General features: G+C 42.4%; 1 non-coding gene across 1 annotated transcript; it reads left to right on the top strand.

Moving 5' to 3' along the window:
- The first annotated feature begins 759 nt into the window (after positions 1-759).
- Positions 760-866, top strand: LOC125995509 (U6 spliceosomal RNA). The gene has a single exon (XR_007491018.1). It is a non-coding gene; the product is annotated as a U6 spliceosomal RNA (small nuclear RNA).
- The last annotated feature ends 11601 nt before the right edge of the window (positions 867-12467 follow it).

Here is a 12467-nt window from a genome sequence, read left to right as displayed (position 1 = left end):
TGTCTCTCACTGTCTCTCTCTGTGTCTCTCTCTGTCTCTCCCTCTCTCCCTATAAAATCTTAAGTACTTTCGAAGCAGATGCAGACGCTTCCTAGGAGCCTGCAAACTTTTTGGACAATTATAACATAGATTATTTCACAGAAGGACAAACAGACATGTTTCCTTTTATTTGTAATCATTGAAGAACTGGCCAAAACCTTGGGGAGTAAACATAGCCCAAAAAGGAGATTTCCTTGTGCTCAAATGGAAAATAGGGAGGAAGGCAGAAGAGAGTAGCACGACACCATATGCTGGGACCTGGTTAGAATAATTCTGAAGTTGAATCGGATAACAGGAAGCCAGGGTTCTGTCTCACTGGGCAGAGGAATAAAAGTGGGCCTGGAATGGCCCTGGGATATGAAAGCCTTAGTGTGGCAATGTGACAGGCGACAAGTCCAGAGCCTTTTTTTTCTGAGGGGGAGGGGTTACACCCCGTGGGGCTCAGGGGTTACTCCTGGCTCTGCACTCAGAAATTGTTCCTGGCAGGCTCGGGGGACCATATGGGATACTGGGATTTGAACAATGGTCTGTCCTGGATCGGCTGCGTGCAAGACAAACAGCCTATCACTGTGCTCTCTTCAGCCTTGCAGAAGCTTCTTAATTTACTAGTCCATTGCCTTAACCGTTCGGCCACGACCACATGAAGCTTCTTAATTTAATGTAGAATAGGGACATAATTTTTAATGAGCATGACATTTCTATTTGAAATGATAAAAAAGAGTGCTTGCTTCAGCAGCATATATACAAAAATTGTAAAGATACAATGAAAACTAGTATGGTCCTGCACAAAAATGAAATGATAAAAAAAAAAGAGAGACCTGGCTATTGATGGTGGTAATATTGTAAAAGTGTGATAAAGGCTGATATCACAGAACTGAACTTGAAAAATGATTTAAATGGCCAATTTCACTGACATGCCTTCTAGTTAGAAAGTCTGTGCTCCTATTTACCATAGCAAGACTCTGGAAACAACCAAGATGCCCTTCAACAGACGAATGGCTAAAGAAACTGTGGTACATATACACAATGGAATATTATGCAGCTTTCAGGAGAGATGAAGTCATGAAATTTTCCTATACATGGATGTACACGGAATCTATTATGCTGAGTGAAGTAAGTCAGAGAGAGAAAGAAAAACGCAGAATGGTCTCACTCATCTATGGGTTTTAAGAAAAATGAAAGACATTCTTGCAATAATAATTTTCAGACACAAAAGAGAAAAGAGCTGGAAGTTCCAGCTCACCACAGGAAGCTCACCACAAAGAGTGATGAGTTTAGTTAGAGAAATAACTACATTTTGAACTGTCCTAATAATGAGAATGTATGAGGGAAATGGAGAGCCTGTTTAGAGTACAGGCGGGGGTCGGGTGGGGAGGGGGGAGACTTGGGACATTGGTGATGGGAATGTTGCACTGGTGATGGGTGGTGTTGTTTACATGACTGAAACCCAAACACAATCATGTATGTAATCAAGGTGTTTAAATAAAAAAAAAGAAAGTCTGTATTCCTCCTATCTGTAATTTACTCTCTTCAATTTATTTATTGATACCAAGACTGTTTATAATAGTCCTACACATATATTCAAATAGTTGCAAAGTATTTTATTGTATGAACATATAATTATATACGAATTGTATATGATAATTGTATATAAGATATACAATATACATTATATATACAATAATGGTATATGAATATACAATAATTAAATAATTTACATTTGGCTTTTTTTTTAACTTTTATTTATTGATTGGTTGGTTTTGGGGCCACACCCAGCAGCTCTCAGGGGTTACTCCAGGCTCTGCACTCAGAAATCACCCCAGGCAGGCTGGAGGACTATATGGGATGCTGGGAATCGAAACAGGTCCCTCCCGGGTCAGCCACATGCAAGGCAAATACCCTCCCTGCTGTACTATGTTCTATCTCTCCAGCCTGAGGACTTATATTCTTTTTTGTTTGGTTGTTTTTTTGTTTTTTTGTTTTGTTTTGTTTTGTTTTGTTTGGGCCACACCCTGGCTATGTGCTCAGAAATCGCCCCTTGCTGGGGGACCATATGGGATGCTGGGGGATCGAACCTCTGTTTGTCCTAGGTTAGCATGTGCAAGGCTTGTGCCACTGCTCCAACTCCAGGACTTAAATTCTTGATGATTCTTGTTTGGTCTGCTTTGAACCACACCTGGCAGTGCTCAGGGATCACTCCTGGTTTTAGGTTTAGATCATTCCTGGCAGTACTCAGGGGGCCAAGTAGGGCAAGAGTCCTAATTTCTGTCCTATCGCTCGGGCCTCTGTGGATAATCCTTCTTTTGTACTGACTATGATCACTCATAAATCTTGGAAATTTGGCACTCCAGCAAGAGAATTCCCTACTTCCTCATCATTGAAAATTTTACTCATATGTGCAACATAGTTCTCACTAATATAAAATGCCGTGACTAATATTTATTTAACAGGGGCCAGATATAGTGGTTTCGGTTTTTGCCTTTTTTTTTTTTTTTTTTTTTTTTGGTTTCTGGGCCACACCCTGTGACGCTCAGGGGTTACTCCTGGCTATGCGCTCAGAAGTTGCTCCTGGCTTCTTGGGGGACCATATGGGACGCCGGGGGATCGAACCGCGGTCCATCCTAGGCTAGCGCAGGCAAGGCAGGCACCTTACCTCCAGCGCCACCGCCCGGCCCCGGTTTCGGTTTTTGACTTGCATGCAGCCAACCCATATTTGATTGCCAGCATCCCATATGGCCCCTCCAAGGACTGCCAGGAGTAATTCCTGAGAGTAGAATCAGGGGTAACCCCTGAGCATCACCAGGTGTGAACCAGAAACCAACCAAAACGGACGTATTCAACATATTTATTAAGTATTTACAATCGTTTATTACTATGCAATTTCAAGCTCAGCAGAGCAAAATAAAAGTTAAAATGATACTCTCTGAACATGGGCAATAAATAGGATCCCAGGAGACTAAATGAGGCTCTAGACAGGCAGGGGAGAAGTGGCAGAATGAGGGGTCAACCAAACCCCTTTACACCACAAGCCTGGAAAAGGTCAGGCCTACCCTGAGATGTTCAGAACTGCCCTTCCCAAGATGTGTCACTTCGGCATAAGAATTTTATCAGTTGAGGTCGATGGAGTCCTAGCATGCTTTCAAGAAACTTTTACCTCCTGCTTAATTAAATAACCTAAAAGAATTAAGACAGGAGTCTTTCCTAGAATTTAGATTTTTTACAGAAAAAAAAAAACTGCTATAAGCATGGCTGGGTTAAGCCTTAATTACAGATGGTTTTGGTCACATGAGTCACCATCTCTTCATCACATGCATCTTTCTTCAGGCCCCTATCCCACATCTTAACTCAGAATTAATGGGCTCATTTTTGACCCATTGCTTTTGGAACCTAAACCTGCATAGATTTCCCATGTGTATGCACTTTGTGCTTTTCTCTTTTTCATCTACTAGACATCACCTTGATTGTCTCATCAGTTCTGGAAGAACCAAAAGGAAGGGAAGGAGTGGGGAATTTCCTCTCAGCCCCTCCAACCTATGAATTTGGTGGGAATGGGGTGGGGGAGCCCAAGCACTCAGTTCCTGGCAGTGACCAGTGGATTCTTTGTAGATATAAAGGCACCAGAGGGTATTTGGGGCAGCTCTGGAAGATGGTGCAAGAGAGGGCACAGCGGTTCTGTGAAACAACTCAAGACCCCTTTTGCAAGACCTGTGGCCTGTCAGGACTTTTCGGGCCCTCCTGTGGCAAATCCTCCCCACAGTCCTATGCAGCACCTAATACACCCAGGGGAATTCAGAGACACATGGAATTCAGAGATTCATGGAGAGAAGCTCAGAACCAGGAATCTGGGCAAAAGCATTTATATTCTTCATTCCCATCATTCTCTAAAAAAAAAAACCTGGCTTGACTCAGAACACTCAGAGGCAGAGGTGGGACAGTGCCTTGCTTATCTCTCTCTCCACAGTTATCACTGGGCCTCTCCAACAGATGTTCCATTTCTTTCTTTAGATTTTGGGCCACACCCGGTGGTGCTCAGGGATTACTCATGGCTCTGCACTCAGAAACTGCTCCTGGCAGGCTCAGGGGGCCATATGGGATGCTGGGAATCAAACCTTGACCTGTCCTGGGTTAGTCGTGTGCAAGGCAAAAGCCCTACTGCGGTGTTAATACTCCGGCCTCCAAATTCCATTTCTTGACATTAATTAAAAGCACATCACAAGTGCTTCTCATCCCCATTTCCCCACAAGAAACTCAAAGGAAAAGCACATGGCTTCCCACGTCCCATGCTTGTTTTTCCAGTGACTCACTGAATCTCATATCAGGGGCCAAGGCCAGCATAATGCCTCATGGTTTCTGGGAGCTCGAGTTCCAGTCCTTTAGCCCAAGTCATGGACTCCACTGGCTGCAGAACGTGGTAAATGGCACAGAGCCTCATTAATTAACTTCAGGAAGCCACGGTAATCAGGATGAGGACAGACAGGACTGTCTGCACTGCTATATTTAGGTCCAGAAGCACAAGTGAAATGATATAAACCAGGTACTGCCTGATATAACCAATTATAGTTTATAATTATGGCTATTTGACAAATTAGGAAAGTGTCAAGGCAGAAAGCCAAAACTAAGCTACTACTACATCTAAGTATAGTGATCTTGCTTATCCAGAAACATTAGTTAGTGGAAAGGGTCTAAAAAGTAACAAAATTAGGGGCCAGAGAGATAGCACAGTGGTAGATTGTTTGACCCAGGACTGATGGTATTTTGAATCCTGGCATCCCATATGGTCCCCTTGCCTGCCAGGAGTGATTTCTGAGCACAGAGCCAGGAGTAACCCCTGAGCACCACCGGGTGTGGCCCAAAAAACAAACCAAAAAAAGATAACAAAGTTAAATCTGTGTAATTTGCTCAAGAAAGCACGCTAATGTGTCTGACTCATTCATTTTCTTATCCCAAGATCATTCTGACTGTCTTGGTTATTTTTGGTTTGTTTGTTTGTTTGTTTTTGGTTTTTGGGTCACACCCAGCAATGCTCAGGGGTTACTCCTAGCTCTGCGCTCAGAAATCGCTCCTGGTAGGCTTGGACAACCATATGGGATGCTGGGATTCGAACCTCCGTCCTTCTGCATGCAAGGCAGATGCCTTACCTCTATGCTATCTCTCCGGTTCCTGTCTTGGTTATTTATTTTGCAAGTTAGGAACAAATTAGGATGCCAATTGCTAAGGGTTGTATCCCTGGCACCAAGAGCAGAACTTAAGATACCTGTTGAATTCTGAGAAAATAAGTCTTTTGCCCTGTACTTGATTTGACTCTGGTCACCCCTCATTTTATTACAACTCGGCTATTTCACTTAAAGACTCTGACTTTGGAACTTTAAACCCTAGGCTTAAGAGCTGGGAAAGACCATCATTTAAAGAGATATATGCTCTAAATTATTGATGACATTTCTTTTTTTTTTTTTTTGGTTTTTGGGCCACACTCGCTGGTGCTCAGGTTTTACTCCTGGTTCTACGCTCAAAATTCGCTCCTAGCAGGCTCAAGGGACCATATGGGATGCCAAAAATCCAACCTGGGTCTGTCCCAGGTCAGCTGCATGCAAGGCAAATGCCCTACCACTATTCTATTACTCTGGCTTCCATTGATGACATTTCTTAAGTGAATAGAATATATTATTCTGAACATATTCTTAATAAAATATAATATTCTGTGGTCCTGCTTCCACTAGTACTTTATTTTACCTGAAAAGGTAAAAATGACTGTGGCTGTTTCCTTCAAGATCATAAATTTCAGACTGAAGATGGGGAAATTGTTTAAATTGAGCTGGAAAAGGAAATGATATCTCAATACTCAGTTCTAACCATTGTTTTCTCCAGACCAGATTCTACTAGGATATCAGAATATCAGATATATATTTATTATATATAAGGATTTAGTTTGAGTAATTATTTTAATTCTTCCTATTTCCTAGTATATCACAGGCACTCAGGAGTATAGCAATTTCTTTTTTTTTTTTTTTTTTTGGTTTTTTGGGTCACACCCGGCGATGCTCAGGGGTTACTCCTGGCTGTCTGCTCAGAATAGCTCCTGGCAGGCACGGGGGACCATATGGGACACCAGGATTCAAACCAACCACCTTTGGTCCTGGATCAGCTGCTTGCAAGGCAAACGCCACTGTGCTATCTCTCCGGGCCCAGGAGTATAGCAATTTCTAATTTAAATAGAAGCACTACTTTTTTGCATTCTGTTAAAACTGAGTTTTGTGACTAATATTTCCAGTAAGAACCAGAAATCCATTAAATTTATGAAAGACAAATAAAAACTTGCCAAAGCAGTATTTCCAATAAGAATGTTCCCAATAAGAACCAGAAATCCACTAAATTCTTGAAAGACAAATACTTCTTGCCAAGGCCTAATTAAATAAAAACACAAATGTTTAGAAGTTGTATTTTTGTTTTAAATCAAAGTGGAAATTGCTTATTGGTAGTGGGATAAAGGGAGAGTAGAAATTTATTTTCTCATAACCTAGACTTCCCTCCTTTTTCATCCATAAGTTCTTATCTAAGCTCACTGAGAAATAACCAGGAAGGGGCATTCTGGCAGCTTTTAATCATTTGTAAAATGAATTATGTAATGTGAATATGATACATTACTTTTCCACTAAGAAGGCATCATCTATTCTTCAAACAACTCCCTAGGGAATGATTATCATATTCCCACAATCCTAAGATAATATAAATTATTTGGCTACTCACCTGACTTAAAAATGTACCTGACTTAAAATTGTTTTTCAGGAAAAGGGAAACATTACAAAACAGTAGCATATTTAAAAATATATATGAATCTAATGCCAATCACATCTTATTTTAGAAACACTAGAATGTGAGAGAGCTGTAGAGTTAGCTCAAAGGTCAGAGGCACATGCCTGACACAAAAAAGGCCCCAAGTTTGATCCCGCCACCATGTGGTCCCACCTCAAACACCATTGGGGTAGCCACAGTGGTCCCATCGAGTAACATCACATAGAGCAGGGGTCTTCAAACTTTTTAAAGTGGGGGCCGGATTACGGTCCCTTAGAGAGCTGGAGGGCCGGACTATATGAGCTACTAATTCCTACTCACAGTGCACATATTTTATATAAATAAAATGAAAACCATTTATAAATAAACAGATCACGCACCAGTATTTCAATGAAAACTGTAGGCCTGCTTTTGGCTAAAAAGATGGTCAATGTCCGGTTCCATATTTGTCACTGCCAGCCATAACAAGTGATGCAAGTGGGCATCAGTTAATCTTGATCTGGTTGGAGATTTCAGATGTTTCATTCTTGAAAAAGTCTGTTCACAGGCATAAGTGCTACCAAAGATGGTTACCATTCTGAGTGCATGGTTCCTGATATTTGGATATACACTGAGTGTATATGCTGGCAGGTATCTTGGCAACCAAACAGCGCTCACTGCTGGCGGGCCGGATCAGACTCCTCTGCGGGCCGCCTGTGGCCCCCGGGCCGTAGTTTGAAGACCCCTGACATAGAGTCTTGGTAAAAGTCTTATTAAATTGGTGTCAAAGCACAGAATTAAAGTAATTTATAGCAGAAACAGCAAGAGTGGGGGATGCTCTAGCTTTGGGTGAAGATGTATGAGCAGGTTCCATCTGATTTATTTATTTATTTATTTTGATTTATTTTGATTTTGAAACGCTTTTGTTTTGTTTTGTTTTGGGGGGCCACACCGGTGGCACTCAGGGGTTACTCCTGGCTATGCACTAAGAAATTGCTCCTGGCTCAAGGGACCACATGGGACGCCGGTGATTGAACCGAGGTCTGTTCTGGGTCAGCGCGATCAAGGCAAGTGACCTACCACTGCACAACGGCACCCTACCACTGTGTTACCACTCTGGCCCCATGAAAAGCTTTTTTAAGTTAAAAAAAAAAAAAAAAAAAGAATCCAGACATTGAATCACCAAGAGTCTCTCCTGGTGTCTCTGAGCATTGCTTGGGAGACACAGTAAGTAAATAAAATGACATAAACCAAGAGAGTGAAAAAAAAGTGTGGGGGGGGGCGGAGAGATAGCATGGAGGTAAGGCGTTTGCCTTTCATGCAGAAGGTCATTGGTTCAAATCCCGGCGTCCCATATGGTCCCCCGTGCCTGCCAAGAGCAATTTCTGAGCATGGAACCAGGAATAGCCCCTGAGCACTGCCGGGTGTGACCCAAAAACCACCAAAAAAAAAAAAAAAAGTGGGTGGGACCTAGGGGCCATGCAGGCTCGGAAGCATTGAGTAGAAATAAAAAATGATCAGACCTGGGCCTGGAGAGATAGCACAGCGGCATTTGCCTTGCAAGCAGCCGACCCAGGACCAAAGGTGGTTGGTTCGAATCCCAGTGTCCCATATGGTCCCCTGTGCCTGCCAGGAGCTATTTCTGAGCAGACAGCCAGGAGTAACCCCTGAGCACCGCCGGGTGTGGGCCTCCCCCCAAAAAAAATGAAAAAAAAAAAATAAAAGATCAGACCTAAAAACTCAAATCAAAGTCAATGACAATAGAATCAAGAGATCCAAACTACAACAAGCTATCCACAAAAGGGACCTGTTACCCTAGTAGTCTAGGGGCTAAGAGTGGAGTATGGGATGCACGCTGGGAACAGTGGAGAAGGGAGGTCAACACTGGTGGTGGGAACAGCCCTAATTCACTGTCACTATGTACCTTAAATACAACTGAGAAAGACTTGCAATTCTCATTGGTCTCAATAAAAATCAAGAAAGAAAGGAAGGAAGGAAGGAAGGAAGGAAGGAAGGAAGGAAGGAAGGAAGGAAGGAAGGAAGGAAGGAAGGAAGGAAGGAGGGAGGGAGGGAGGGAGGGAGGGAGGGAGGGAGGGAGGGAGGGAGGAGGGAGGGAGGGAGGAGGGAGGGAGGGAGAGAGAAAGAAGAAGAGAAGAAAGAAAGAAAGAAAGAAAGAAGATAAAGAAAGAAAGAAAGAAAGAAAGAAAGAAAGAAAAAGAAAGAAAGAAAGAAGAAAGAAAGAAAGAAAGAAAGAAAGAAAGAAAGAAAGAAGAAAGAAAGAAAGAAAGAAAGAAAGAAAGAAAGAAAGAAAGAAAGAAAGAAGAAGAAAGAAAGAAAGAAAGAAAGAAAGAAGAAAGAAAGAAAAGAAAAAAGAAATAAAGAAAGAAACAAAGAAAGAAAGAAAGAAAGAAAGAAAGAAAGAAAGAAAGAAAGAAAGAAAGAAAGAAAGAAAGAAAGAAAGAAAGGAGAGAAAGAAAGAAAGAAAGGAGAGAAAGAAAGAAGAGAGAGAAAGAGGGAGAAAATGGGAAAGAAAGAAAAAAGAAAGAAAGAAAGAGGATAAAGAGGGAGAAAAAAGAGAAAGAAGAGAGAAAAAGAAAGAAAGAAAGAAGAGAGAGAAAGAAAGAGAAAGGACCCTTCAACAGATGAGTGGCTGAAGAAACTGTGGTACATATACACAATGCAGCCATCAGGAGAGATGAAGTCATGAAATTTTCCTATACATGGATGTACATGGAATCTATTATGCTGAGTGAAGTAAGTCAGAGGGAGAGAGAAAGACGCAGAATGGTTTCACTCATCTATGGGCTTTAAGAAAAATGAAAGACATTTTTAACAGTATCTCAGAGACAAGAGAGATGAGGGCTGGTAGGTGCAGCTCATGACATGAAGCTCATCATATAGAGTGATGAGTGCAGTTGGAGAGATGACTACACTGAAAACTATCATAACAATGTGAATGAATGAGGGAAATAGAAAGCCTGTCTCGAGTACAGGTGTAGGGGGGTGGGGAGGAGGGAGATCTGGGAAATTGGTGGTGGGAATGTTGCACTGGTGAAGGGGGGTGTTCTTTACATGACTGTAATCATACAACTATAATCATGTTTGTAATCATGGTGTTTAAATAAAGATAATTATAAAAAAAAGAAAGAGAAAGGAGAGAAAGAAAACAAGAACAAGAGAAAGAAAGAGAATAGGGAAGAAACATTATTAGACTTGGGGAAATGGAGGCTAGGCTCCTCTAATTTTGTGATGTTGAGCTCCCAGGTACTCAAATAATTAACCTCCAGGACAAGGCTGAGGACACCATCCTTGCCTTCTTGCGGCAGTAGCTGGCCCTTGGCAGAGGCAGGCTAGTGCCAGTCAAAGGCCAAAGTGCTGCAAACAGCTCCCCTTATCCAAATGAACTGGTTCCTGGACACTTGGCTACTCAGCCTGAGTGTAAGTGACTTGGTTCGAGGCCAGCAGCCACCATTCTCTTCCAGGCAGGTTTTAGAAAAGGACAGTAAATCCAGAGCACACCACAGCCTGACACAGCTGGAGACAGGCCACCAGGAGGTCTGAAATGGCCCAGGCAGAGCCCCAGAGCACACCCAGAAAACTGAGGGGTATGAGCTTGAAGTAGGTGTAAGGCTCATGAAGACTGTCTCCCCCTGTTTGCCTTGCACACAGCACATGGCAGACTTGGGTCTGATCCTCGACATCCCATATGGTCCACCTGAGCCTGTCAGGAGTCATTTCTGAGCACAGAGCCAGGAGTAACCCCTGAGAACCACTGGGTGTGTCCCCCCCCAAATAAAACATGATCTTTTTTTTTTTTTGGTTTTTGGGCCACACCCATTTGACGCTCAGGGGTACTCCTGGCTATGCACTCAGAAATCGCCCCTGGCTTTGAGGGACCATATGGGACGCCAGGGGATCGAACCGCGGTCTGTCCTATGCTAGTGTTTGCAAGGTAGACACCTTACCTCTAGCGCCACCTTCCTGGCCCCATAAAACATGATCTTAAGTTATTTTAGAGTTACTTTCAAGTTCTGATCCAGAGAGAGAAACTAAGTAAAGCAAAACAAAACAAACAAAAAAATATTTTTTCCATTGACTTATGGTACAACTTGGTACAAGCGGCCTTCTGGGGCTCTGTTCCCTGCCTTCTTGGGACATTTCCTGAAACAAGTCAGTTGTTGCCACAGTGCCATATCCACCTCCCTGGTCATACAACTGGGTACAGGGGCCTCTGTCTGCCCTCAGGGCAAGGCAGGGCTGCTCAACTGCTTTTCCTATTGTCCCTTCATTCCCAACACGATCCAAAATAGGTGCTCTACAAGCAAATGCACCAGGTCCAAACCAGCAGCCTCCATTCTGCTTCCTTTCTCCCATTTGACTGCTCACAAGTCTGCAAGTCCAACAGAGACCCCTAAATCTAGGACTGAACCATAAATAAAAAGCAGGTGGCGGGAAACCTGTACTGGTAAAGATGGGGGTGTACATCCTATGACTAAAACCCAACTACGAACATGTTTGTAATCACAGTACTTAATAAATAAATAAATTATAATAAAAATAAATAAAAAAATAAAAGAAAAAGCAGATGTCAGTTACTCATGAGTAGCCCCTGAGTGCCACCAGGTGTGGTCCTAAATCCAAAACAAACAAACAAACAAACAAACAAAAAAGTAGGTGTGTCTTGCATAAGGGTCAAGAAACCTACAAACTAACTTACAGTCAGATATACAACTTGTATTAAAGATATATAACTTTAGTTCCTCCTTAAGATTCTTTTGTTTTGTTTTTGGGCCGCACCAGTGACACTCAGGGGTTACTCCTGGCTCTGCACTCAAATATCGCTCCTGGCTTGGGGGACCATATGGGATGCTGGGGGATCAAACCGCAGTCCGACCTAGGTTAGCGCTTGCGAGGCAGATGCTCTACCGCTGTGCTACGGTTCCGGCCCCCTCCTTAAGATTCTTTCATGAAGTCAAATCATTTTAATTACAGAAATATAAGGATGGAGAGAGAGAGAAGAAGAAAGTAAACATAGAAGCTGGTGAATTTCTACAAGAAACGTGCTCCTCCGTCAGACTTTTCAGAATTATAGCTGCAAAGGGGGTAGAATGAGGAGACTAACTGGGAGGAACTGATATGAATTGGTTTTCTCAAAATCTAGAATACTGTTGAGCCAGTTTTAATTGCATCATGAGCTGAAAGAAGTAGATAAATGGTATCAGAACCATTCAGAATTCCTGGAAACGTTTTACATTCCCAGGCATAAAAAAATAGAATGAGAAAATTCAGATACCCAAAATAACATTTAAAGAGTGCCATTTTCATCACTCAAAAAATCTTCCAGGAACCAATCAGGAAATTCATATAAAAAGTTCAGGGCCCGGAGAGATAGCACAGCGGCGTTTGCCTTGCAAGCAGCCGATCCAGGACCAAAGGTGGTTGGTTCGAATCCTGCTGTCCCATATGGTCCCCCGTGCCTGCCAGGAGCTATTTCTGAGCAGATAGCCAGGAGTGACCCCTGAGCACTGGTGTTTTGAGTGTGGCCCAAAAACAAACAAACAACAACAAAAAAAAAAAAAAACAAAAAGTTCAAAAACACATTGACTTTACAAATACTTTTCTTCAGGGAAAATATTAAAGGTTAGAAACCAAAATATGGA

The sequence above is a fragment of the Suncus etruscus genome, chromosome 17, assembly GCF_024139225.1.
Source record: "Suncus etruscus isolate mSunEtr1 chromosome 17, mSunEtr1.pri.cur, whole genome shotgun sequence".
Taxonomy (NCBI): Eukaryota; Metazoa; Chordata; class Mammalia; order Eulipotyphla; family Soricidae; genus Suncus; species Suncus etruscus.
This window is presented reverse-complemented; position numbering and strand designations above follow the sequence as displayed.